At 49.0% G+C, this 27,401-nt stretch overlaps 1 protein-coding gene across 1 annotated transcript in view; it reads right to left on the bottom strand.

The window, feature by feature from the left end:
• EPB41L1 (erythrocyte membrane protein band 4.1 like 1) overlaps nucleotides 1–27,401 on the bottom strand; it is a 140,890-nt gene that overhangs the window by 79,586 nt on the left and 33,903 nt on the right. The gene's annotated exons all lie outside the window — the stretch shown is intronic.

The following is a 27,401-nucleotide window of genomic DNA, read 5'->3' as shown; positions in this document are numbered from 1 at the left end:
GGGCGGCCGCCGCTCGCGCCTGCCTCCCAGCTCGCGGCGGCCCTGCCCCTGCCTCCGCCTCCTCTCTGCCTGTCTCCTCTACCACCACCACCCCGCCCCGCCCTCTCTCTCAGGCTCCCAGGCCACCTCTTCCCGGTCCCTGCCACACGGGCAGTTCCCAGACCACTGCGGGACTGTGCAGCAGCGGGCCCTCTCGAGCACCCCGGCTGCCCCCACCCTGGTCCTAGCCAGCCCCGGGCCTTCTCGCTCTCGCCAAGCCCTCTTGGGGGCTCAGCAGCGAGAGAGGGAGGGGGAGGAGAGAAGAGGGGGATGGATCCCTGACTCAGAAGGGGTGACTCAGCCTCAGTGGGCCTCCCATCCCACCGGAGCCGGATCCCCTCACCACCCCTGCAGCACAGCAACAGGGCAGAACCCGCCTAGGACTCAGCGTCCTCCCCCACCAAGAGGAGGTATTGCCAACTGTCTCCTGGGAATCCTCTGTGCCTCTGAGTGTGTCTAGAGGGTGTCCACATTTGTCCACATGTGCCTTGGTGACGATGACAGTAAGCGTAACAGTGAACCCAGGGACCTATTGGGGATGAGGCCTGTGTACAGGCGCACTTGCTGTACGTGTGTGAGCATAGGCTGAGTGTGCACCTGAGCTCCAGGAAGGGGCAGGAGCTGGCCAAGCGGCTCGTGGCAGAGACCATGGCTCAAAACCAAGCTTAGCCCTGCTCCTCCCCTCCAGGAGCAGTGTTACCCACTCAAAAAACCAGTCCAACCACTGCAGCACCTCCATCTCATATAATCCAAAGGTGGGGACCTCAAGCCACAGAGGGCTCTGGGAGGTAGAGGGCCTGGGTTCCAGTCCAGCTCTGCCACTGGCTCAGCAAGTACCCTCGGGCAAGTTGCTCCATGCTCTGGGCCTCATTTGCAAATGATGAAAGGGCTGGACGTTCCTATCTCTAGGGCCCCTAGTTCTTGGGGAAGCCATAGAGAGAATGGTGGGTAACCGCAGCATGATCTCCAAAGATTTCTGTCCATGGGTCTACTGCAACCCATATGACTGTGACCCACCCCAGTCACCAACCCCACCCCCAGGCATACACAACTATTCATTCATTCTTCACATCATTCCTGAGTACCTACCATGTGCTGGCCATGGTTCTTATCACAGAATCCACTGCTCTGGGAAGCACAGAGGCCCCACGCTGAGAAGCAGTCTCGATGTGAACTGAGCCCTCCATCTTCCCTGCTGCGATTCCCTCAGTATCAGCCTCACCAGTGGGCTCTCCATCTCTGCTTGTCACACACTATAGAGCCAGGCACTTCCCTCCCCCAACTCCTTCCTCCCAGTGTGCTGTTCCATCATGGTGACCTTCTACCCTGGGTCCTCATATGCACTCTAGCGACTCCAGAGAATGAGGCTATGCCCTCTCCTCAGCACCCTTTAGAGAACTCAAGATACAACTGTGTCCCTTTGTACCATGTCCAAAGCAAGCCTTCTCTTCTCTAACTTAAACTTCCTTCATCAGGTGTCTTTAGATACAGCTTCTGGTGCCTTCACTCCCCCTGCTCACCAGGTTCAGGAGTGGATGAAGAGCAGAGAGCAGAATGAAGCCAGCTCCTCCCAGTCCTACAGAACAGGCCTGCCTTCCAGACAGAAGGTGGGAAGACAGACAAATCTGCCCAGACCGACTGACAGAAGGACCAGTGTCCTGCTTGGCAGTCTTCTGTAGAAATCCTGTCCTTTGCCTTTGGACTTCTCATCCCCGGGCCTTTCAAATTCACTTCTTCCCAGGAGCTCCCAAGGGAGTGTCACACATGCCCCTGAGGCTGTGGCCTTGGGCAAGTCACTTTGCCACACAAGGTGCTCTGTTTGAGTTTAGCTCACCACACATTTATTTAAATGAATGAGTGAAAGGACCAATAAAACTCAGGAGTTATACCAGATGAATTTATTGTTTCAGATGCACAGCTGCTAAGAGATTCTTGACTGCCTGCCTTCAAGTATTTTTATTCCAAATAGGCTCGGTCTCCACTGCTGGCTGAGCCTTCCCAATCATGGGCTCCCGTGGGCAGGAGGCTCTGGGCTGCACGGCCAAGGCTTCTCTGTTCCTCTTAGTTCAACTCTCCTTCCCTGGCCCTCTCCCTTTCCTTCCTTCCCCCAGGCTGAAGCCCTCCCCACTCCTCCCCTGGGGCAGGGCCACTTTCCCACCCTCCTCAACCAGATGGAGCCTCTCACTTTCCCAGGAGAATCCAGGCTACACTCCAAAGACCGAGGCAGGATGTTCCCAGACATCATCCTGCACGTATACCCAAAGGGCTCAATTCACTTCAGGTCATTGAGACCACACAGAAAATGAGGCTTCGGCTATTTTCATTATTTTGATTATTATTATTATTCACTAACATTTCTATTAGCACTTTCCAGTTTGCAAAATACTTTTGTGTGTCATCTGCACAGTATCTTGTGAAATAATATCATCCCTCATCTTATAAATAGGCAGGCTGAGGCTAAGAGTGGGAGTGACTTGTCCAAGTTACACTTGCACAGTTACACTGGCTCCCTGGACTAGATACTTTCCACTTTACCCAACAATAACCCTTTCCAGAAAAATCAGGCTGGAGGAAGCAGGAGAGACACTTAAGAATACATGGCCCCTATAGGCATCAGTTGCAATTACTACTCGAGTTACCTGACTGTTTTCATTCCCCAGGCAAGGAAACTGAGGCACAGGGACAGGATTCAACCCAGGACCAAGTCTCATGGAGAAAGAAAGGAAGAGGAGCCCATCCAACAAAGGGGCTCCTCAGTTCCCTTAGCTGCAAATTTTGCTTCCAGCCCTAGCTCTACCATTTCTTTTTGTATTACTTAGGCAGGTTATCTGACATCTCTGAGCCTCAATTTTCTCACCTATAAAATGGGAGAATTCCTGCCCCGTGTCTGTCACTGGGCTGCTGTGATGGGAGGTCAGCAGATGCTGGCAGAAAAGAAGGGACAGGACCCTTCATCCCCTCTCTGCTCTGTCTAGGAGACAGGAGAAATTCTTTCCTCTTAAATTTTAACTGGAGGGAACTTAATGGTGCACAAGTCCAGGATATAGGAAAGCCAGAGGAGAACGGAAGTGATTTGCTCCACTGGCTGGGAAAGCAAGGGGCACAGAGTCAGCCACAGCCCCCCAAGGTCACTGCAGGGCAGAGATTCAACCAAACACTTCAGACAGGGCCCCTCCTATCTTCCTTTTATCTTTCAAAGGAGGCAACCAAGGTCCTCAGCAAAGCAGTGACTTGCCAAGGTCACCCACAGGTAGTGGTCTCCTGACTCCCAGCCACTAGGGCCCTTGACTCCTGGGCAAGCAGGGTGGGGTGGGGAGCACTCCCAGCCCAAGGACTTAATCTTTCATTCAGCAAGCAGTAATGCTCACACCAAGCCAGGCCCTGGACACTGGGGAAGGTGGGAAGAATTGAATACAGCCTCTGCCCTTGAATTCACAATCAATCTAGTGGAGGCACGTACCCGAGCACATCAGAGGGTACTAGAAGATGAATCACCACCATTTTCTGAGCACCTCCTCTGTGCCTGGCACTGGACACACATTCATTTGTTTAACCCTCAAAGCAATTCTCTGACACTGAAATTATTAATCCCCTTCACAGCTGAAGTAACTGAGGCTCAGAAGGGTTAGCAACTTCCCAAAGTTCATGCAGCTAATAAATGGCAGGGCCAGAATATGACTGCCAGGTATATCTGGTGCCAAATTCTGAGCTTCAACCCTTATAAACTCCCTGTTTTTAGATCTGTGCTAACCAATATGGTAGCTACTAGCCACATGTGGCTATGGAGCACTTGAAATGTGGCTTGTGGAAATCAAAATGTGCTGTAAATATAAAAATCAGATTTTGAAGATTTCATACCAAAAAGAATGTAATATGTCTCATTAATAATTTTTATATTGAAATACATTATGGCCGGGCATGGCTCACACCTGTAATCCCAGCACTTTGGGAGGCCGAGGTGGGTGGATTACCTGAGGTCAGGAGTTCGAGGCCAACCTGGCCAACATGGTAAAACCCCATCTCTACTAAAAATACAAAAATTAGACAGGCATGGTGGCATGTGCCTATAATCCCAGCTACTCCAGAGGCTGAGGCAGGAGAATAATTGCTTGAACTCAAGAGGCAGAGGTTGTAGTAAGCTGAGATTGCGCTATTGCACTCCAGCCTGGGGGACAAGAGGGAAACTCCGTCTCAAAAAAAAACAAAAAACAAGACAAAAAACAAACAAACAAAAACCTTATGAATGTATTGGGTTAAATAAAACAAATCATTTGAATAATTAAATATGTTTCTTTTGACTTTTTAAAAAAATGTAGCTACTAGAAAATTTAAAATTGCATGTGGCTTGCACGTGTGGCTCACATTATATTTCTTTTGGTTAGTACAGGTTTAGATACTCTGGGGTCCTAACTCAGCCCATAGGGATCAGAAAAGGCTTCCTGAGGGAGAAGACACCAAGCCAAGCTGGGTTAAAGGTGAGGTCATGGGGAGGAGGGTATTCCAGGACAAGAGCACTGCAGGGCATCTGGCTCCTGCCCCGGAGGGCAGCTGGGCCCAGCAACAGCCCCAGGCCACTGGGAGCTGGGCCAGAGGGAGGGAGCTACCGAAGCCAAACTTACCAGAGCAGCACGACCCACCAGCCTGGGAAGTGCTGCCTGGCAGGCTGTTTCACTGAGGTTGGCACTCTGCGGAGGGCAGCACAGGGCAGCTGTGTCTAGGTGGAGGAAGTAGGCAGGGTGTGGCAGTGCCCACCTTGCAGGGACCTCCCCGCTTCAGCTGCCCCCTGCTTCCTCTTCTCCGTCTCCTCTAAGAAGCCTCTCAAAGCACTGCAGTTGCCAGAGACCTTACCCTTCCTGTAACCTTCTATCCAGTCCAGAGGGTGGGAACCACACCCTTCTGCGTTAAGCCTTATTCTAGTGTGGAATGATGAGGATGCCTGCAAACTGCATAGCAGGTCACAGTGTACAAAGCACTTTTCCATATGTGTCTAGTGTAGTGTTGCTGAAGAGCCTAAGGGCAATGGTCATGTCTGGCAAGGGGGCTGAGGCAGGGATGGGGGACATTTATTAGCACAGGAGCTGCATGACCTTGAGCAAGGCCTTAGCCTCTCTGAGCCTCAGTTGCCCCATCTGTACAATGGGGATAATGTCAGCACCATCTTCCAGAGCTATGAGAATGACATGCAAGAATGCCCACAAAGGCTCTGTATGGTGCTGGCATGCTCCAAGCTCCCTTCCGCACCTCAGATGGACCCCACTAGGGTGTCCCTGAAGTACCTTCAGTGTCACCAAAGCCTGCCCATTCTCAAGGTTGCCTCCCCTCCAGAAAGCCCGGCCCTGTCTCCTCCCGGTATGTTCCCTGAGGCAGTCTCTTCTTCTCTGCCTACTGGACACTCATCTCATCCTTGCCTCTAGTTCTGAATTTGGGGCTCAGATGTCATGAGGCTCTCCAATGTATCCAGTAAGACTGGCATTTCTCAAAGCTGGGAACCTTAGTTCTGGTCCTTGCCCTTTCTCCTCTTCTATACCCACAGCCAAGCCCCCTGTACATGTCTGGGCATCCCAGAGGCTCTCACAGCGCACTCCAGTGGCTTGGACAACTGACTGCCATCTTTGGCTAAAGACAATACTGGTCTCCACAGAGCACAGTAAGAGGATCTTGTCTTGCTTTGCTTCCTCAATGGAAGAAGCTTCAGTGGCTCCTCATTCTCTGATGAAGCAACTCAAACACCTCAGCCCAACTCTCAAGACCTTCCACAGCCTGGTCTCACCTGGCTCTTTAGTCTCATTCTCAGATTCCATGTGATGAGCTTTGTCAAACTGACTGGTTCCAGGTCCCCAGGGCACAGTGGCTCTGCCCTCTTCTCTGCCTGGGAGACCCTCTTCCCATTTCCCATAGTTATTCTTCTAGGCATTCTCCAGGAAGTACTTCCTGAACCCTTCCTCTTTGCCCCAACTCCTCTGGCTAGAAATAACCTCTTGGCCCCTCTCTCTCCCTCCTGCCACCCTCAAGTTCAGGGTCATGTGACCTAAACTTCCACTGTACTATGAGCTGTAGGATAAGGGCCACTTTTCATCATACTCCCTTCCCCCCACCCACACACACCCCTGAAGGCCCACATCAGTGCCCAGTTCACAATATGTGCATAGTATATGTTGGCCATCTTCACACTGTGAGCCAGAGGCCAGGGAGCAAGTAGGAGTCAGCACCCAGGATGCTAGGACACTCCTGAGGCTGAGATCTGCCTTATCTCCACCTCGGCTGTTTCTTAATAGGTCCCCATGCTTCCAGCTGCTCCTTAGGAAATCAGCCCCTCTAGGAGGTCTAGGAGCCACATTCCTGAGACCAGAACATGAAAAATCTGGCCATGTTCCCACTAGATACAGATGTCCACCCAGCCTCCCATCGGGTGCCTGAAGTGTCAGCTTAGGTTTGCATCATCACAGCATCTCTAATTCCTTGCAGTCAGAAGAGAGCTGGAGAGTATCATACAGAGGCTGGGAGCAGTGAGAGGCAACAGGAGAAAAGCTATGCGTGTGTCCCTGGTCCCGGGTGCCACAAGGTGCTGCAGCATCACCATCAATTAACATTGCTATTACAGGGAGCATCTGAGTCCCCACTTACTTGCTGGCACTATGCCTAGCAACTTGCCTATATTTTCAGTTTTAAATCTCCTACTTCCCTGTAAGGCAGAAATTATAGATCAACCTTGATTTTATAGGGGAAGAAACTGAAGTTAAATCGCTCATCCAAGGTCACACTGCTAGTAGGTGGAGGGGCCCAGGATTCAACCCCAGGCATGCCTGACTCCAGGGCCTGTGTTTGTTCTATCATTACTCCTACACACATTAGGCTTCACACAGGTTTACTCTGGAGATACTGACATATTCTGTTCATGTCTGGGGGGTAGTTACACAAGTACGTGTAAACTTATGATCTATGCACTTTTCTGTGTTTATAACATCAATAAAGTTTCCTTTTTTTAATGTTTTTGTCCCAGAGATGAATATGTGCTAGAGATTTTCAGGGTGTAAAATACTCTTAGGATTAGAGTCTAAAGCTAGAAAGCTGTTTCTATCTTTTTTTCCTCTGTTTTTTGTTGTTGTTGTTTTGAGACAGGGTCTCACTCTGTCGCCTATGCTGGAGTGCAGTGGGGTGATCATGGTTCACTGCAGCCTCAACTTCCCCGGGCTCAGGTAATCCTCCTACCTCAGCCCCTTAAGTAGCTGGGACTACAGGTGTACGCCATCATGCACTGCTAATTTTTATATTTTTGTAGAGATAGAGTTTTGCCATGTTGCCTAGGCTGGTCTCAAACTCCTGAGCTCAAGTGTTCTACACACGTTGGCCTCCCAAAGTGCTGGGATAACAGGAGTGAACCACTGCACCTGACCTCCTTTTTTTTTTTTTTCTCTCTCTCTCTTCAACAGTTTTTCCATTTCAAACAGGGACTGTTATGAAGACCTCATAAACCCCCAAGCCAGACCCAGCAGAATTTCACCTGCTGTCTGCTGTCAGATCACAAACATTTGCTTGCACTCACATTCCCAGTCCAGGTGCCCACTCCACCCAGCCAGCACTTCACTTCCAGAAGCTGGCACTGCTCTGCTGTCTTTTCAACCCTCTCTTCATCCATCCATCTGCAGGGACCAGACGGCTAGACCAGCCGCTGCATCACTGGTTAATCCCCAACTTCACGAGGCAGCCAGGCAGCGACGCCTGAATGTTCCCATCTCCCCGCACCAGGCCAGGCTGGGCAGAGAAGTTGTCTGTGTGTGTAAACACAGCCTTCTGCTTAGGCAGCTCCTGCCGGACTCCCCTCGCCAACTGGGCCCTCTGTGGCTTTTATCTCCCTGCCCAAAATAACCATTGGCTTCAATGGTTCTCTGGGCATGAATCAGACTCTCGTAGAAGCCTGTGAGCAGCTTGAGGACAGGGAAGTTATGGTACCAATCTCTGTATCCTCGGTGTGCCAGTGCAAAGGTTTGTGGGATTTATCAAACTCCTCTGTGTACCTGGAGGGACCTGCAGTAGGAAGCAAGAGCTCTCTACAGAAAACAGTCACATCCTCCAAAAGCTCACAGCTTAGTAAGAGAAAATACCCACACCAGCCAACTGCAATGTAAAACAGAAAGCACTAAAAGTTATAAGAAGAGGACAGAGTGTTGGGGAGTTCTGAGGAGAAAAAGATTAGAGAGCAGCAGGTGTCAAAGAAGGTTTCGAGGAAGAGGTCACATGTGGGTTGGGCATTAAAGGCAGGGCAGAAGGACAATGTAGACTGAGGAGAGAGTATAACACAAGCCACAGTGGTTGGAAATCACAAGGTAGACTCAGGAAAAGCTGCATATGGCCTGGAGCCTAGGATACTGAGGGTTGAGGCTATCCCTGAGAAGATAGAAAGGGGCTGGTGCCAAGCAGAGCCTTGAATGACAAACCAAGTGCACTGCACTGTCTAGCAACTAGCCACATGTGACTATTTAAGTTTAAATTTAATGGAACAAAATGTAAAATTCATAGCCGCATGTGGTTAGTGGTTACCATACTGGATAGTGCAGATATAGAACATTTCATCACTGCAGACAGTTCTACTGGACAGCGATGGTGGACAGTGTCAAGAGGATCCAGAGAGCTTTGAGCAGAGCCATAATCAGATCTGGGCTTTAGGAAAATTAATTTGCTCCTGATGAAGAGTCAGTGACCAGAGTATAGGAGAAGCCTAGAACCACAGTGGGACATTGCAATAATCCAGGTGAGACCAGTCACCACTTCTTTTCCCTCTGTTCATCTCTTCCTATCAGGAAATAGGGATGATTCTCAAAGTGTGGTCCCTGGAACACCAGCAATATCTGGGAACTCCTTTTTTTTTTTTTTTTTTGAGACGGAGTCTCGCTCTGTTGCTCAGGCTGGAGTGCAGAGGTGGGATCACAATCTCAGCTCACTGCAGCCTTTGCCTCCCAGGTTCAAGCAATTATCTGCTTCAGCCTCCCAAGTAGCTGGGATTACAGGCACCCACCACCAGAACCAGCTAATTTTTTTGTATTTTTAGTAGAGATGGAGGGTTTCACCATCTTGTCCAGGCTGGTCTTGAACTCCTGACCTCGTGATCCATCCACCTCGGCCTCCCAAAGTGCTGCAACTACAAGTGTGAGCCACCGCGCCTGGCCATTATCTGGGAACTCTTAAGTACACAAATCCTCAGGCCCCACACAGACCTACTGAGTCAGAAACTAGGAGGTTTGGAACAGCAACAGTGCTTTCATCAGCCCTCCTGTTATTCTAACACACACTGGAGTTTCAGGTCTGCTGGCAGAGAGGCTAGGAGCCTACATACACTTTGGCTCCAGAATGATGCATACTCTGGAGTCAGAGGACCTGACTTCATATCCTGGCTCAGCTGTCTCCTAACTGTGCTTAATTTATTTGTGCCTCAGTTTCCTTATAATAACCATATGGAGTTATTATAAGGATTAATGGAGGTAATACATGTACATATCTTAGAAGAGTGTCTAACTTATAGTAAGTATTCAATAAATGTTACTTATCAGTCCTATTATTCATTCCTATGGCAGTTTAATTCCTCCCATATACAATGAGACAGCATCTGTCTCTTGCCACTAGCTATGACCTCCTGCCTTTCCAACATATAATATTCCCAGGCCCACTCACCCATTCCATTTCCTGTCCTCCAGGACCCAACAGTCAGTTCCTTTCCCACAAGGCAGAGGCACTTCCTGTATCAGGGAGTGTCCCACCGGGATGAGAATGTCAACAGACAGATTTAACTGTCCTGGGCAAAGATGCCCTCTAAAGGAATGAGTCAGGAAATGCCCCATGGGTTTTCCCCTGGGAGTGGGAAGGTCTGGAGGTGAGTGCTCAGCTGCCCCCTGTGATTGAAAGCCTCAAGCCTGTTCAGTTGGATCCATGCTAGCCAAGAGGTTATGGAAAATGGTACTGTGATCCTGCCTACTGTAGGTAGCTAGACCCTGGCTCAAGGAACCAGGCAGAGGAGGATGGCGTCCTGTGTGGCAGAGGGTGCTAGGCTGGGCATCAAGAAACCTTGATTTGACCTTTGCTGTGAGATCTTGGGCAGTCATTTTCCTCTCTGGATTCAATTTCCTTACCTGTAATGTGAGAGTGTTGGACTAGCGTAGTTCTAAACCTTTTAGGGGTCTGGGTACAGTGGTTCACACCTGTAATTCCTGCACTTTGGGAGGCCGAGGTGGGCAGATCACCTGAGGTCAGGAGTTCGAGACCAGCCTGGCCAACATGGTGAAACCCCATCTCTACTAAAAATACAAAAATTAGCCGGGGATGGTGGTGTGCGCCTGTATTCTCTGCTACTTGGGAGGCTGAGAGACAGGAGAATCACTTGAACCTGCAAGCAGAGGTTGCAGTGAGCCGAAATCGCGCAACTGCACTCCAGCCTGGGCGACAGAGCAAGACACTGTCTCAAAAAAAGAAAAGAAAGGCTGGGCGCGGTGGCTCAAGCCTGTAATCCCAGCACTTTGGGAGGCCAAGGCGGGTGGATCACGAGGTCAGGAGATCGAGACCATCCTGGCTAACATGGTGAAACCCCATCTCTACTAAAAATACAAAAAACTAGCCGGGCGTGGTGGTGGGCGCCTGTAGTCCCAGCTACTCAGGAGGCTGAGGCGGGAGAATGGCGTGAACCGGAAGGCGGAGCTTGCAGTGAGCTGAGATTGCGCCACTGCACTCCAGCCTGGGCGACACAGCCTGGGCGACACTGCACTCCAGCCTGGGCGACTCCGTCTCAAAAACAAAAAAAAACAAAAAAAAAAGAAAAGAAAAGAAAAAAAAATATTTTATGGGTTGCGCTTTCCTTTGAAAATGCAATGAAAACTGCAGAGCTTCTCCCAGAAAAATGTACATGGGTATGCACACGCACACACACACACACACACAAAGTCACACTCACACTTATGCACCACACACACACACACACACACCACCACCTTTATTATCTTTCAGGCATCAAGAGACCTCATGAAGCCCATGCGTAGATCACCCCCTGAATCCATGGACACTTGGTTAAGACTTGGGCTAGATGATCTCTAATCAGCCACGATAAGAAATTACCTGTATTTCTGTGTATATTGTATTTTGTATCTAATTTAAAGGAACCCTACATTAAAGACTTCACTAAGAAGATGAGCTTTTACATGGGCTTTTGTGGGACATAAATGTTGATGGGCTAAATGCTGTGCCTCCTCAGAGCCTGTCTCACCCTTGTCATATTGCCTCTGAAGTCACCCTCTCCATTCCACTCTCTCCACCTTTTTCAGCAGGCAGTGAGCATGCGGTCCTGAAAGATACCCCTACCCCCACTAGCTGTCTCTGTCCCCAGCTATGAGAGGGTAAAAAAGAGAGAATCTGGTCTGCCTCTCATACCCCCACCCCAAAGCCCTGGCTCAGAGGTCAACCAATCAAGAGGCCCCAGATGGCACCTCTATCCCCAACACATACACACACACACCCTCCCTCACATAGCCACAACCACAGGACTGCACCTCCAGACACCTGGCAGTGCGGTCACTCGGAAGAGGCAAGAGTTATTTTTAGAGGCCAAGTGACAGGATGGTGAGAGCAGTTCCACTCTGTCAGAGTTACTGCTGCCACCACCAGCTCTGATGAATCACTCTCCACTACGTGAATGGACAAGTCTGTCAGCATGGCCAGGGAGGCCACGCCACCTTCTAGAATGAATGTCTTGGATTGGTGACCATGCTGATCACACCAGGCTGAGCCCAGGATCACACCAGGGACAAGACTGCCAGGCCTGAGCCACTGCAGCCAACCCAGACCAACCGCCCAGCACTGCCTCCCATAACCAATACAGTCAGGCCAACACAACCCGGCACAGCACAGCCTGTGCAGGTAAGCCCCTTCAACACAGTCCAGTCCAGCCCCACTGGGCCACCCAGGGGTCTCTCTCTGCAAAGTCCCTTTAGAGTGGCTATTGATGCCTCCCTCCACCCAATCCATGCAAGTCAGCCTCCCACCCTCTAAGCTACCACTACCGGGTTATTAAGACAATGAGCCTCCAATAAATTGGGCAGATTCAGACAGTGTCAATGCAGCTATCAACTGGTTTCATCTTTCTGGAGGGCACTTTGAAAAAGCACATGATAAGCCTTAAAAGTGTGCATACCATTTAACGCAGAAATTCTTTTTTAGGACTTGATCCTTAGGGAACAATGAAAGACACAAAGATGTGGCTATAAGAACATTTGTCTAAGCACTGTATACAAAAGTGAAGTACAGTATTGGAGTTAATATATATGTCCAACAATAGTGGCTACGTTATATAAATAGTGATACATACATATGCTGAAATACTACGCAGCTACTACAAAATAATGTTGTGGATCTGTATGTGGCTATGTAATCATGTTCACAATACCAGTAAAAAAGCAGAGACAAAAGGGTATGTAACAAATTATCCAATTTCTATAAAATATGTTTTTTGTTCTTTTTTTTTTTTGAGATGGATTTTTTGCTCTGTTGCCCAGACTAGAGTGTAGTGGCATGATCTCGGCTCACTGCAACCTCCACCTCCTGGGTTCAAGCAATTCTTCCACCTCAGCCTCCCAAGTAACTGGGATTACAGGCGCCCGCAACCATACCTGGTTAATTTTTGTATTTTTAGTAGAGACAGGGTTTTACCATGTTGGCCAGGCTGGTCTCGAACTCCTGACCTCAAGTGATCTGCTCACCTCAGCCTCCCAAAATGTTGGGATTACAGGCGTGAGCCACTGTGCCGGGCCCCAATTTCTATAAAATATGTATGTATGTGTACATGCCTAGCAAAAAGCAAACTGGAAGGAAATATTTTAAAACATGTTACCAGAGGTGGTTTTATGATAGTGGAATTATTTCTTTTGTGTACTTTTGGGTTTTGTTTTGTTGTTTACTTTCTGGTATATATGTGTAAACATATTTATATAAGAAAGGTCTGTTACCTTCACCTCACTCAAAGCTTCTGGCCTGAACCATTGAAAGTTCTTCCTGGAATCTCACTAGAGCCCCCACCTTTCAGCAACCACAGCCCGCCTCAGGCTGCCTCTCTGGCTTTGAACTTTGCTGCCCTCTTCAGTTGTTCCCTGGAATTTCACTAATGGAGCCCATCTAGCCAATTCCCACAGTCCTGACACAGGCCCTCACAGTGGCAGTACCCTCCAGGGCTCCCTATTCATGCATAGAAACCAAACAGAGTCCAATTCCCTCATCTGACAGTAAAAGAAAAAATAATTATAATAATAAACATGACAGTTGTAGTGAACCTTCACATTTCTACTTTGTCTTCCTTTTTACAGAGCACTTTATTATACATGTTTCACTTAGCCCTCCCGTTGGTGAGAAAACTGAGGGCCAGCAAGTATAGCAGCACAACACTTGCCAAAGGTCATAGAGTGAGTCAGGATTCAAATGCAGGTCTGATATTGACATATAAGGAGGTAAATGGAAGAAATGAACAGATAATCGTGAGCCCATAGTCTATGAAAGGCACCATATTCTACAAAGGCCCTCCTCCTGCTCCCAGTGCTTTCTCCCAGCTGCTGTCCCCTGCCCAGAATCCCAAAAAACCCCATCTGGGGCCACATGCCATACATCTACACACCAGCCCGTCATTCCCTCCCAGCTCTGGAAACAGGCTCTTGCTGCCTCCTCAGAAATCCCAGCAACGAGACATCCTGCAGCGCTAACCTCTCCACCTCTGGGCTCTTCCATCTCGGGCCTGTCTCATTAGGGGAGGGGGCAGCTGGTAGGGCTCTCTCATGGGGGTGGGGGCTGTGACACTCATACATGGCAGGGGCAGAGGGGAGATGAAATCAGCCTGGATGGCCCTCACTCTGGGCCTGCTCTTGCACTATTCATCTTTTGGGCTTCTGATTATCTGCTGACTGGGACAAAAAAAGAAGCCAAATCCTAGGGCATGAATTCTAGTCCATTCCAATTTCTTTTTGCATTTCTGAAATACATGGATTCTTCCAACCAGAATATTAATATTCAAAATAGCAATAATAAAAGTATTAGCAAGAAAACAGCTACTTTATTCAGTGCTTACAACCACCCTTGAGAAGTCGTATCCCCACTTTACAGATAACAAAACCGAGACCCAGCTTGCCTGAAGATACCTAGCTAATAAACGGAAAAACAATTGTGTCTGACATCCAAGTGTATACTTTGACTACCATGTCTCTTAGAAAGCACCTAATCCTGGTTGGGTGCAGTGGCTCATGCCTGTAATCCCAGCACTTTTGGGAGGCCAAGGTGGATGGATCACTTGAGGCCAGGAGTTCAAGACCAGCGTGGCCAACATGGCAAAACCCCATCCCTACTAAAAAAAAAAAAAGTAGCCAGGTGTGGTGGCGCATACCTGTAGTCCCTGCTACTCAGGAGGCTGAGGCACGAGAATCACTTGAACCTGGGAGGCAGAGGTTCAGTGAGCAGAGATTGTGCTTCTGCACTCCAGCCTGGGTGACGGAGTGCGACTCTGTCTCAAAAACAAACAACAACAACAACAGCAAAAACACCTAGGCTGGGCATGGTGGCTCATGCCTGCAATCCCAGCACTTTGGAAGGCCAAGGTGGGCGGATCACCTGAGGTCAGGCGTTCGAGACCAGCTGACCAACATGGAGAAACCCCATCTCTACTAAAAATACAAAATTAGCCGGGCATGTTGGCACATGCCTGTAATCCCAGCTACTCAGGAGGCTGAGGTAGGAGAATCGCTTGAACCCAGGAGGTGGAGATTGCGGTGAGCCGAGATCGCGCCATTGCACTTTAGCCTGGGCAACAAGAGTGAAACTCCATCTTGAAAAAAGAAAAAAGAAGGAGAAGAAAGAACCTAATCCTATCCCTTTACTGCACAGATGGGAAAACCGAGACCCAGAGAGGGGAAGGGCTTTGTAATCAATCAACATCTATTTATTTACTGAGCAACAACTAGGTCTGATGTACTGAGCTAGTGCTGTGAATGAGGAAAGATTTAAACTTCTGTGTTATTGGACAGACAAGCTGTGACTCTACATATTAATCATTGCTAAACCTAGGCAATGGGTTCACAGAAGTACATTCCACTATACTCTTTAGTTTTATGTATGTTCGAAATTTTGCATAACAAAAAAAAATTTTTTAAACGATGACAGAAAGATAACTGACTATCATGCAAATCTTAAGTCTGGCTTGAACTTATAAAACTCGAACCAAATTTAGGAATATTTTTGCTCCGATAGTTTTGAAAATCAGAAAAAGGCAATTGTACTAGAACTTACTTCATAGCCTTTCTTTTCCCATCTTTCTGTAAAAATTTTCTGCCTCTGTTGTTGCTAGGAAATCAGTGAGCCAAAAGAATCCTCACTGGCCTAGCCAGGCCCTCTCCCTTCCCACACTGCCTCTCTGAGAGTACAGCATCCCTGTACCCAGGAAGCTGGCCCTCTTGGGCCGGCTTTCTATGGATCCACAAGCCAATCACCACAAGAGGCTGAATGAGAGCCTGTCAGTCACTGGGAGACAGGCAGCTATAAATCCACAGGACTATGATTAGAAAACAAATTACAGGCCTCCCACTCTAAGTTTCCAACTCACAAAAACTTCTTGGCAGTCAAAGGGCCTTTACTCAAGTTGCTCAAAGTTTCCAGAGAGAGTGAAAACACTCAAGGCAAGAGAGAAAAAACAATGGGACACAACAGAGACAGAAAATTCTATAGACAGGTGGAGAGAGAGGCCACTGGGAGGCAGCATGTCACAATAGTTAAAAGCAAGGCTTTGGCAGCAGGTCAAAGTTCCAGTGCTTGTTCCAAAGCTTCCTAGATGTGACACTTTGAGCAAATAACTTAACCTCTCTGAGTCTTTATTTTCTCAGCTGCAAACTGGGGATAATTCTTCCTACTACTCAGAGTGAACGTATGGATTGAGTGAGGCAATATACGTCAAATAATTAACCCAGTTCCTGGCACATATTAAGCATGCAATAAATAGTGGCTTTAAAAAATGTGCTGGCCTGGCATGGTGGCTCACACCTGTAATCCCAGCACTTTGGGAGGCTGAAGCGGGCAGATCACCTGAGGCTGGGAGTTGAGACCAGCCTGGCCAACATGGTAAAACCCTGTCTCTACTAAAAATGCAAAAATTAGCTGGGCGTGGTGGCACACACCTGTAATCCCAGCTACTCCGGAGGCTAAGGCAGGAGAATTGCTTGAACCTGGGAGGCAGAGGCTGCAGTAAGCCTGAGATCGTGCCACTGCACTCCAGCCTGGCCGACAGAGCGAGACTCTTGTTACACACACACACACACACACACACACACACACACACAAAAGTGCTAACCATACGACCCAGCAATTCCACTTCTGAGGTTATATCCAAAATAATTGAAAGCAAGGTGTCAAAGAGATCTCTGTACAGCCAAGGCCACAGCAGCATTATTCACATAGTCAAGAGGTGGAAGCAACAAATGTCCATCGACAGATGAGTGGATAACCAAAATGTTGTACATACATACAATGGAATATTATTCAGCCTTAGAAAGGAAGGGAATTCTGACACACGTGACAACATGGGTGAACTTGAAGACATTATACTAAGTGACATAAGCCAGTCACAAAAAGACAAACACTGTATGATTCCACTTATCTGAGGTATCTAGTCCAATTTACAGTTACAGAAAGGAGAATGGCAGCTGCCACAGGTTGGGGGAGGAGGAAATGGGAGCTTTTGTTCAGTGGATATAGAGTTTCACTTTTTTAATATTAAAAAATTTGGCTGTGCGTGGTGGCTCATGCCTATAATCCCAGCACTTTGTGAGGCCGAGGTGGGCAGATCACCTGAGGTAAGGAGTTTGTGACCAGCCTGACCAACATGGCGAAACCCCGTCTCTACTAAAAATACAAAATTAGACGGGCATGGTGGTGCATGCCTGTAATCCCAGCTACTCGGGAGGCTGAGGCAGGAGAATCGCTTGAACCCAGGAGGCGGAGGTTGCCATGAGCCGAGATCACACCATTGCACTCCAGCCTGGGCAACAAGAGCGGAACTCAGTCTCAAGGAAAAAACAACAACAACAACAAAAATATATATATATATATTTTCAGGCTGGGTGTGGTGACTCATGCCTATAATCTCAGCACTTTGGGAAGCTGAGGCAGGAGGATCACTTGAGCCCAGGAATTTGAGACCAGCCTGGGCAACATAGTGAGACCCAATCTCTACCCCCAAAAAATTTTTTTAATTAGCTGCCCAAGCACAGTGGCTCATACCTATAGTCCCAGCAGTTTGGGAGGCTGAGGCATATGGATCACTTGAGGTCAGGAGTTTGAGACCAGCCAGGGCAACATGATGAAACCCTGTCTCTAAAAAAAATAAAAAATTAGCCAGGTGTGATGGTGCATGCCTGTAGTCCCAGCTACTTGGGAGGCTGAGGGGAGAATATCCCTTGAGCCCAGGAGGCAGAGGTTGCAGTGAACCGAGATTGAGCTACTGCACTCTAGCCTGGGCAACAGAGCGAGACTCTGTCTCAAAAAAAAAAAAAAAAAAGGAAAGAAAAGAAAAGAAAAAATGAGCCAGGTATGATGGCATGCATGTGTAGTCCCAGCTACTTGGGAGGCAGAGATGGGAGGATCATCTGAGCCTGGGAGGTTGGGGCTGCAGTGATCGTGCCAGTGCACTTCTGTCTAGGCAACAGAACAAGACTCTGCCTTGGAAAAATTAATTCAAAAAATTAAAAAATTCAGGCTTACACCTGTAATCCGGTTACTTTGGGAGGCCAGGGCAGGAGGATTACTTGAAGTCAAGAATTCAAGATCAGCCTGGGCAACAAAGGAAGAACCCCATTTTTACAAAAAAAAAAAAAAAAAATTAGTCAGGTACCACAGTATGCACCTGCAGCCCCAGCTACTCGGGAGGCTGAGGCAGGAGGACTGCTTAAGTTCAGGAGTTCAAGGATGGAGTGAGCTATGATTGCACCTGTGCACTCAGGCCTAGGCAACAGAGCGAGACACTGTCTCTAAAAAAAAAAAAAAAGAAATAAAAAAGATTTAAAAGTTCTGAAAATGGATGGTAGTGATGGTGTTGCACAATATGAACTTACCCAACACTACTGAACTGTACACGTACCTAAAAATGGTTAAGATGGACCAGGCATAGGTGTTTCACACCTATAATCTCAGCACTGTGGAAGGCTGAGGTGGATGGATCACTTGAGGCCAAGAGTTCCAAATCAGCCTGGGCAACACGGTCAAACCCTGCCTCTCCAAAAAAAAAAAAAAATTAGCCGGGCACAGTTGCATGTGCCTGTAGTCCCAGCTACTCAGGAGGCTGAGGCAGGAGGATCGCTTGAGCTTGGGAGGCAGAGGTTGCAGCGAGCCAAGATCACACCACTGCACTCCAGCCTGGGCAACAGAGCGAGAACCTCCCTCAAAAAACAAGTGGTCAAGATGGTAAATTTTAGGTTCTGTATATTTTACCACAAATTTGAAAAATTTTTTGTAAGTTCTAGCAAGAAAACCAAACAAGCAAGTAAAAGGTCATGAGATGATGCCAGAGAAATAGGGGGAACTGAAAAAGTGAGACCACAGTAATAGGAAGGTTAATGATCCAAAGAGGAAACACTCACCTCACATGCACCGCCCTTCCTAAGCTGTCAAGTATAAAGGGAGGAAATTTTCTGGGGGGATTTATATTTCCAGGGTGTTCAGGACACTACCCGCTACCCTCAATTCTGCCCCTACCGAGGGGTTGTTCTGATAATCACTGAACAGGCTTGTGGGAGAACCTACCTCACCCGCTTCCCCTTTCCAGAATCCTCAAGGAAACAGTAAAGGATCGAAGTCTAGATGTGAAGGAAGTCTATCTTTACAACAACAGGCTGAGATAGCAACTTCCAGGCAGAAGAGCAGCTTATGCAAAGGTCTGAGCTATGAGCTATGCATGGGAGACCTCCAGGGCGGCAGGGGCCTCAGATATGTAGAGGGAAGCAGGAAGGAGGCAGGGGCAAGAGGCGAAAGGCCACAGGCTAGACACTGCACTTCCCATCATCTCAGTGACCTTTAAATCAATCCCAAGCAGCAGGTGTTAATATACCCATTTTATGCAGAGAGAAACGGAAATCCAGACAGATAAAGCAACAGATAAAGGAAACACAGATGGTGAGTGGAGGGGGGATTCCAAATCAGCTGACTCCTGACCTCATGCTTATTGCTTCAGCCCATGTGGTATCAGTCCCTAAGGCCAAGACCGTGGGCTCTGGAGGCAGAATCCCAAATCCCACTCTATCCCCTCACTGGTTGTGTGATCTGAAATAAATTACTTAACCTTTTGAGTCTTAGTTTCTTCAACTGTAAAATGGGAATGACCATACGCCTACCTCGTATGGTTTTAAGAGAATTAAATGTAGTATTTCAAGGAAAGTGGATTGCAGGCCGTGATAATAGACAGTACAAAGTAGGCTGGACATGGTTGCTCATGCCTGCAATCCCAGCACTTTGGGAGGCGGAGGCGGGCGGATCACTTGAGGCCAGGAGTTCAAGACCATCCTGACCAACATGCAAAACCCTGTCTCTACTAAAAATACAAAAATTAGCCAGATATGGTGGCGTGCACCTGTAGTCCCAGCTACTCGGGAGGCTGAGGCAGGAGAATCACTTGATCCCAGGATGTGGAGGTTGCATGCAGTGAGCCGTGATCAAGCCACTGCACTCCAGCCTGGGCAACAGAGTGGGACCCTGGCTCAAAAAAAAAAAAAAAAAAAAGACAGAGAAAACACAAAATAGTGTTCTTATTTATTATGCTTAGGCACCCCTCATGGACTCCCACAGACAGACGTGCAGCCATTGCTTCTGCCTACCTGAGGCCAATGCAGCCTTTGGAGCAAAGTAGATGCCAGATCTGGACCCCTGAGGAGCTAATGGCCCAGGCTGGGCAGTAACCTTGCAGGGACAGCCTGGAAACTACCTCCTCCACTCTTTGTTCTCAACTCCATGGCCTGGGTAAGTTGTTCTGCAAATGTTCAGTGGGACACAATCCAAGCAATCTCTGTTCTCATGGGAATAAATGTAATAGAAACAACTAGGGCTGCCAACTCACCCACCCTTTGGTCTCCACCATGGGCTGGTTTCCTGCCCCACAGTATCTTCTGGGACCAGATGGCCTAGAATGTCAAACCATCAATACCAGGAAGGCCTTTGGATACCATCGAATCCCACCTCTCATGCACATGGGAACACTGAGGCCTAGGAATTAGTAGGGATCTGCTTAAGTTCACAGAGTGAGCCAGTGGCAAAGCTAGAACACAACCTTGGGCTACCAACTCTCTGGTCTACTGGAGTTTCCAATTTATTTCACCATCGCTGTTTCTTGTTGTGTCAAGCTTAAGTTTACATATTTGAAGTTCAAGAGTACAATCACCCCTGCAAGCCTAATTCTGGGAGGTGGCAAGAACTTTGGAGACAGACAGACCTGGGTTCAAATCCCAGCCCCACCACTTCCTAGCTGAGTGGCCCATTATTTATTTATACAGTAAAAAAAGACAACGCAGGCAGAGGCTAAAAGCATAGGCTACAGTCCTAGCTCTACCATTTCATGACAGGTGAGTCACTTTATCAACTGCTGGTTCAGCTTCCTCTTCCGTAAAACCTGCCTCACCTAGTCATCCGAGTATAGAATGAGAAAAATATAAATGAAGAATCGGGTACAAGGTTTGCTATGAAGTAATGATGGATATTACTGGTTTTATTTATTTATTTATTTATTTTTTGACAGGGTCTCACTCTGTTGCTCAGGCTGGAATGCAGTGGCATGATCTCGGCTCACCTCAAGCCTCAACTTCCCAGGCTTAAGCGATCCTCCCACCTCAGCCTCCTGAGTAGTTGGGACCACAGGCACATGCCACCACGCCCAGGTAATTTTTGTATTTTTTGTAGAGACAGGGTTTGCATATTGCCCAGGCTGGTCTCAAACTCCTGAGCTCAAGCTATATGCCTGCATCAGCCTCCCAAAGTGCTGGGATTATAGGCGTGAGTCACTGCACCCAGCTGCTATTAATATTATCTTTAATTCTATGATTGGGGTGTGCTTTCAGCAGGTAGCAAGAAGGTACCTCTGTCTCAAAGCTCTAGTTCTCCTATTTCTCCTCATGGAATCATGGAGTGTTAAGCTGGCCAGGGCCGTGTATCACAGACAACAGAACTGAGATCCAGAGGGAAATGGCATGCTCAAGGTCAGGGAGCAAGTTAATGAGAGGGGTGAACTAGAACCCAGATCCTCTTAAATCTACTGACTTAATTCCCTAAACACAAGCTCTTACTTTGTGCATGGGCTTGGTGGGAAGAAATGGTGGTCTTTCAGACCCCAAATACCAAAGGGTAGCAGGATCTCAGCCAGAATGGAACTCATCTTGCGCTCATGGCAGTCCCAGGCCAGAAGCAAGGCGGGGCTCCAGGCTGGTGGACCAGGCCAACTGGGCTAGCAGCCAGAGTGGTGCCAAAGACACAGCTCAGGTCCTCTCACCAGCTACGTAATAAAGAAATTATGGGATTAGGGATAAAATTAGTCACTTGTGTAATTATTTTTCTTAGAACAAGAGCAGAAAGGACCTTTTTCAAGAGTTGCTCCTTCGCCCTCCCAAGAGTATTCATGCAGAGACACAGATGAGTGCACACACACACAAGCACACGTACACACACAGCAGTGATGGCGGCGTGTGGAGCGGGTGCTTAGCTTTCTGTGGCAGTGCCTCACAGCGGGTCCCACACCTACCAGGCCTACCTCTGAAGGCCAGGGGTGACATTTCCCATTGTCTGCCTCACTGAACACGTTTACCACACTATCACAGGTGCACTGCCTTCCTTCCAGGCCCCCCATCATGGAGAATCTCTCATACCCCTCCCTCGCCACAGCATATCAGGCCTGGATCCCCAAGCCCTCCCTCCATCTTGGAGGCTAGTGGTACAATTCCAGCAGGACCTGGGGGTCCAGTAATCCAGAAAGATATTTGGTACTGGCTGCCGTGGGTGCCCCCCACCCACAAAGATGTTCATGTCTTCATCCCCAGAATCAGGTGAATATGTTACCTCACATGGCAAAAGGGACCTTGCACAGGTGATGAGGTAAAGAGTTTTGAGATGGAGAATGGTCCTAGATTATCTGAATGGGCTCAATGTAACCATAAGGCTTCTTGTAAGTCAAAAGGGGATTTGGGGGAGTCAGAGTCAGAGGAGATGTGATGACGGAGGCAGAGGTGGGAGGGACGCAGCTACTAGAAGGGGCCATGAATCAAGGCATGTGAGCGGCCTGGAGAGCTGGAAAAGGTCAGGTAAGGATGCTCCCCTAGCAGCTCTCCCAACACCCTGACTTCAGCCCCATATGGTCCATTTTCAGATTTTGACCTCTAGAAGTCTAGGGTCACCCATTTGTGTTGTTTTAAGTATGTGGTCATTTGTTAGGTCAGCATTAGGAAACTGACACAGTCACCTAGGGAGGGGTCCTCAGAACTCACCTTTACCTCCAGACCAAAACGCCCTCCTCAAGGGCTAGCCAGGGAGACTCCTTGGGGCCAGATGTCCCCTGGATATACCTCCAGGGAACAGGCCTGAGCTGGGGCCCCAAGCTCTAACCTAGAGAGATAACTTTGTGGGGGAAAGTACCCCAGAAAGAAGGTGATGGCTCTGGGAAGAAAGGGAGAGACTCCACTTTATAGCTCCATCCAGGGACTCCACCCTTCCCACATATTCTCAAACAGAGGGCCACCTACCCCATAAACCACACCATCCACAGCAGTAGCCTGGCATCAGGGAAAGAGAGCACTGGAGGCAGGAAGCCTGATTCTGGCCTCAGCTCTGCCCCTGTGTCATCAGGTGGTGAGAGACCAGCTCCTTCCTCTTTCTAGGCCTGACCATTGTCATCATGGCTTACTGTATATCAAGTGTCTTCCATGCTTTCATGCATAGAAAGCCTCACAGGCACCCTGTGAGGTGGCTCCCTGTCATGATGCTCGCTTTATAGCTAAGGAAGTGGACTCAAGGTGGTTAAGAGGGGAGGCTGGCTTGAACCCAGGCAGCCTAACTTCACAGCCCTATTCTGCCTCCCGCCTTAGGGTGAATGAATGCATGGACAGAGGACAGTTGGGAGCAGTCCCTGAACACAAGGAATGGGCTCTTCAGACCCAAGAGAAATTAAAAAACAGGCGGGGTATGGTGGCTCACACCTGTAATCCCAGCACTTTGGGAGGCCGAGGTGAGCAGATCACCTGAGGCCAGGAGTTCAAGACCAGCCTGACCAACATGGAGAAACCCCATCTCTACTAAAAATGCAAAATTAGCTGGGCGTGGTGGCGCAGCTACTCTGGAGGCTGAGGCAGAAGAATCACTTGAACCCAGGAGACAGAGGTTGCAGTGAGCTAAGATTGCGCCATTGCACTCCAGACTGGGCAACAAGAGCAAAACTCTGTCTCAAAAAAACAAACAAAAAAAAAAAAAAACAACAACTGCCGGGCAAGGTGGCTCATGCCTGTAATCCCAGCACTTTGGGAGGCCAAGGCGGGCAGATCACTTGAGGTCAGGAGGTCGAAATCAGCCTGGCCAATATGGAGAAATCCCATCTCTACTAAAAATAGAAAAATTAACTGGGCATGGTGGCAGGTGCCTGTAATCCCAGCTACTCGAGAGGCTGAGGCATGAGAATCACCTGAACCTGGGGGGTGGAGGTTACAGTGAGCCGAGATTGTGCCATTGCACTCCAGCCTGAGTGACAGAGCAAGACTCCATCTCAAAAACAAAAAACAAAAAACAAAAAAAACTGCCGGGTGCAGTGGCACACTCCTGTAATCCCAGCTACTCTGGAGGCTGAAGTGGGAGGAGCCCTTGAGTCCCAGAGTTTGAGGCTGTGACTGCACCTGTGAGTTGCCACTGCACTCCAGCCTCGCCAACATAGTGAGCTCTCCTTTGTATTTTTTAAAATAAATGAATAAATTGAATTTTTTAAATTAAAAAACGGTATTATTTTAAAGACAATAACTGCAATGCAACCCTGAGGAACCCACACACTGAACGGTTAAGGAGAGGAGCAGGAACAGGCAAATGAAGGCAGGCCAGAGAGGGAGTGAGAAAGCCAGAAAGTGGAATGTGCTGTCCCAGGAGACCAAGGAGAGGGAGTGCTTCAGGAGCAGTGAGCCTGGGGTCAGGGTGGCCTGGGACACGCTAGTGACCTGACACTTGCCCTTATGCCCCCCAATTGCATTCATAACGCAAACCGGGTGCCAAGAATGATCTAATAATCAGCCTTCACACATTCCCCAGGAAGGCGTCTGAAAAAGTACCCCCACCATGACCAGCGGCTCCAGGAGCAGTATTTACAATGCAAACCAGGCTCCCAGGAGAAGCGCACACACCCACGGCCATTCACCCCCAAGTCCAGCCCAAGCAAAACAGGAGAGGCCTCACATACAAGAGCCTGGTGAGAATTTTCTGGTGTCTTCAGAATAGGACTCTCTCGGTCCATACCAGTTCTACCACCTGTGTTTCCACAGGGACTCGCAAACCACCCCCAGGACCCACCCCTTACCCCCGCCCATGCGGGCTTCTTAGGCCCATCCATCCCTTAGCCTCTTTGAGACACGTCCCTTACATTCTGTGCCTCCTCCATGTAAGCTACACAAAAACAAGCTTGCCCAGACAGTCACATCTCACTGGGACAAATTCACCCACCCACACACCCACCAGTCTTTTTTCTTCTGAGAATGCCCCTTCCTCCCTCTCTCCACCCACGTCATCCAGGACCCCAGGCAAACCTCAGCAAAGGAGGGAAGGTCCCCCAGCAACTCATGCCTGACTTCAACATCCCATCCCTGCCTCCCACCACACCTGTGACAGACAGTGGCCAGGTCTGGGCTGCTGCCTCTAGACCCCAGAGGTGGAGAGAGGCTAGGTCACAAAGCCAAAAACTAAACCAGGCTCTGAAGGTCTAAGAAGACCCCTCTAATCCTCAACCTGGTAAGCTGACAAGAAGCAGGGCTGAGTCACTACCAGATGCAACCCCATCACACCCCATGCTAAGAAATTGACATTGCTTACAGCCCAAATGCACGGGTCATCCTCCTGGGCAGCCTGTGGTAATGAGTGTCACTGGGCCAAGGCAGGGCCAGTACCAATTAAGTTTGCTCCCTTTCCTGCCAGTGAGCTCAGTCTCATTACTTTGCTCCATTTTCAGCTCATCTGAAAAATCCTCATTTGAGGTCCCTGGAGGATCTTAAAAGTGTTATTCAAACATTAGCTCTGACACACAGCCTCCCCCATCCACCCAAGGCAATACTTTTTTCTCCCTGCTTTTTGGTACTGCCAGGAATGAGCAGCATCTAAGGCCCTGCCTGGGGCACCTCAGGTCCTGCAGCCTAGGGCCCCTCTTCAATCTGAACTTTCCCCATCTCCCTGCCTTGTTTAGAAGAGAGAGCAGGGAAGGGAACTTGGTGTCTCCCGTATGGCAGACACATCATCTTGGCAACAAGCCCTGTGAGGTGGCATTATTATTCCTGTGTGATAGATGGGGAGACTGCAACTAAGCCACCCTCCCAAGGTCACCTAGCCAGCAGGTAGACAAGTTAGGCCTGGAACCCAGGACTGCTGAGCTCCAGGGCTCTTCCAGCTGCCCCCACCCACCCCCGCATGCTCCTTTCTGCACACTGCCTAGCCCCATCCTGCAACAGACATGAGCACCCATCATTTGTTCCTCCTGGCTTCTGACCTTGGGGCTCGGTCCAGGTGAGACAGATGAGAACAAGGGGGGTTGCAGGATGTGAGGCTTCTAGGACAGGCTTCAGGGAGCACAATTTTTCCTAGAGAAAACCAAAACAATTCTCAAGGCTGGTTGCAACCCCCTATTCTGACCTGCATCTTACAAGGGAACATACGAGAGAGAATGCGGTCAGAGGCACGTGAAGGGCCACGGAAGGTCAGAGAGGAGGGGATGTGGGCTGTGTGGTCAGGGAAGTCAGAGCTGGAAGGACCAGAGTTTAGCCCAATGCCTTCATTTTTCCATGTAGGGAAACTGAGGCCCAGGGAGAAGGGACCTGCCCAAGGCCAAGAGTGAGTCTGGCTATGTCAGGATTGGTGTATAGGTTTCCTGATTCTTAGGCTAGTTTTCCTGGACCTAGAAGGATGAAAGGCCTGGAGCAGATGCTGCCCGGGATTAGTGAAAGACGAATAAGCAAGGGCATCCAGCACCCCCAGCTAAGGAGGTAGGACAGAGACACCAACACAGTGCATCCATGGGGACTCCAGCTTTGCTCGTCTCTCACCTCAGGGAAGGTGTAGGCAGAAGAGAGGCCCTTCCATTCACCAAAGCTTAAGCTCCAGCAGGAGCCAATCAGGGCCTCAGAAGAAGGCAGAAACTTCGGTTCCCCTGGCAACTCAGACAAAGGCATCTCCTCATCACTGCAATCAGCTTGGGTGGGGATGCAGACTGTATTCCACCAGACCCAGACAGGGCTCTCCTCTGCTTTTCTCATAAGGAGGGGGTACCAAACCAATCCCTTTGGTTTTAGCCCTGAAACTTCAGTTATATCTCTGAGCTCATCTCAGATGGGAGGCAGGGTATGGATGAGCCTCACTGTCGGAGGCTTAGGACAATAGCTGAGTCCTCTCCAGTCTGCGGGGGCCCTCCTGCTGCCACTAGGTGTGTGCCTCTGAGATGGGCCGGGGGCTGTGCTGATGTTCATGAGTTCATCACCCCTATCCTCCTCTCCAGAGGCAGTGCCAGCTGCATGCCATGGGAAAGCCTGTAGCTGGCAATGAGGTGCCTGGGCCAAGCCCAGCTGTGGCATTATTCACAATAATGAGCAATTTGCATGCACCTTCTCTTGTTCCCATCCATAAGGAAAATTAGATGGATAATCTAAGACCTAAGTTTCTCTGGAATGTGAGCTTCCAGTCCACACCCATCAAGAAAATAATACGGAGAGGGAGCACGCAGGAGCTTACCTTTCACCACTCTTGAAAAGTTGCCTAGTCTTGGCCCAGAGCAGTGGAATAAATACACAAAACATTCCACTGGCCAGGGGTGGTGGCTCACACCTGTAATCCCAGCACTGTGGGAGGCTGAGGCAGGTGGATCACCTGAGGTCGGGAGTTTGAGACCAGTCTGACCAACATGGAGAAAACCCGTCTCTACTAAAATAAAATAAAACCCGTCTCTACTAAAAATTAGCCAGGGATGGTGGCACATGCCACCTGTAATCCCAGCTATTCGGGAGGCTGAGGCAGGAGAATCAGTTGAACCTAGGAGGCGAGTTCGCAGTGAGCCAAGATTACCCCCTTGAACCCAAGCCTGGCCCACAAGAAACTCCGTCTCAAAA

Source organism: Rhinopithecus bieti, unplaced genomic scaffold, assembly GCF_001698545.2.
Source record: "Rhinopithecus bieti isolate Rb0 unplaced genomic scaffold, ASM169854v2 scaffold_71387, whole genome shotgun sequence".
NCBI lineage: Eukaryota > Metazoa > Chordata > Mammalia > Primates > Cercopithecidae > Rhinopithecus > Rhinopithecus bieti.
This window is presented reverse-complemented; position numbering and strand designations above follow the sequence as displayed.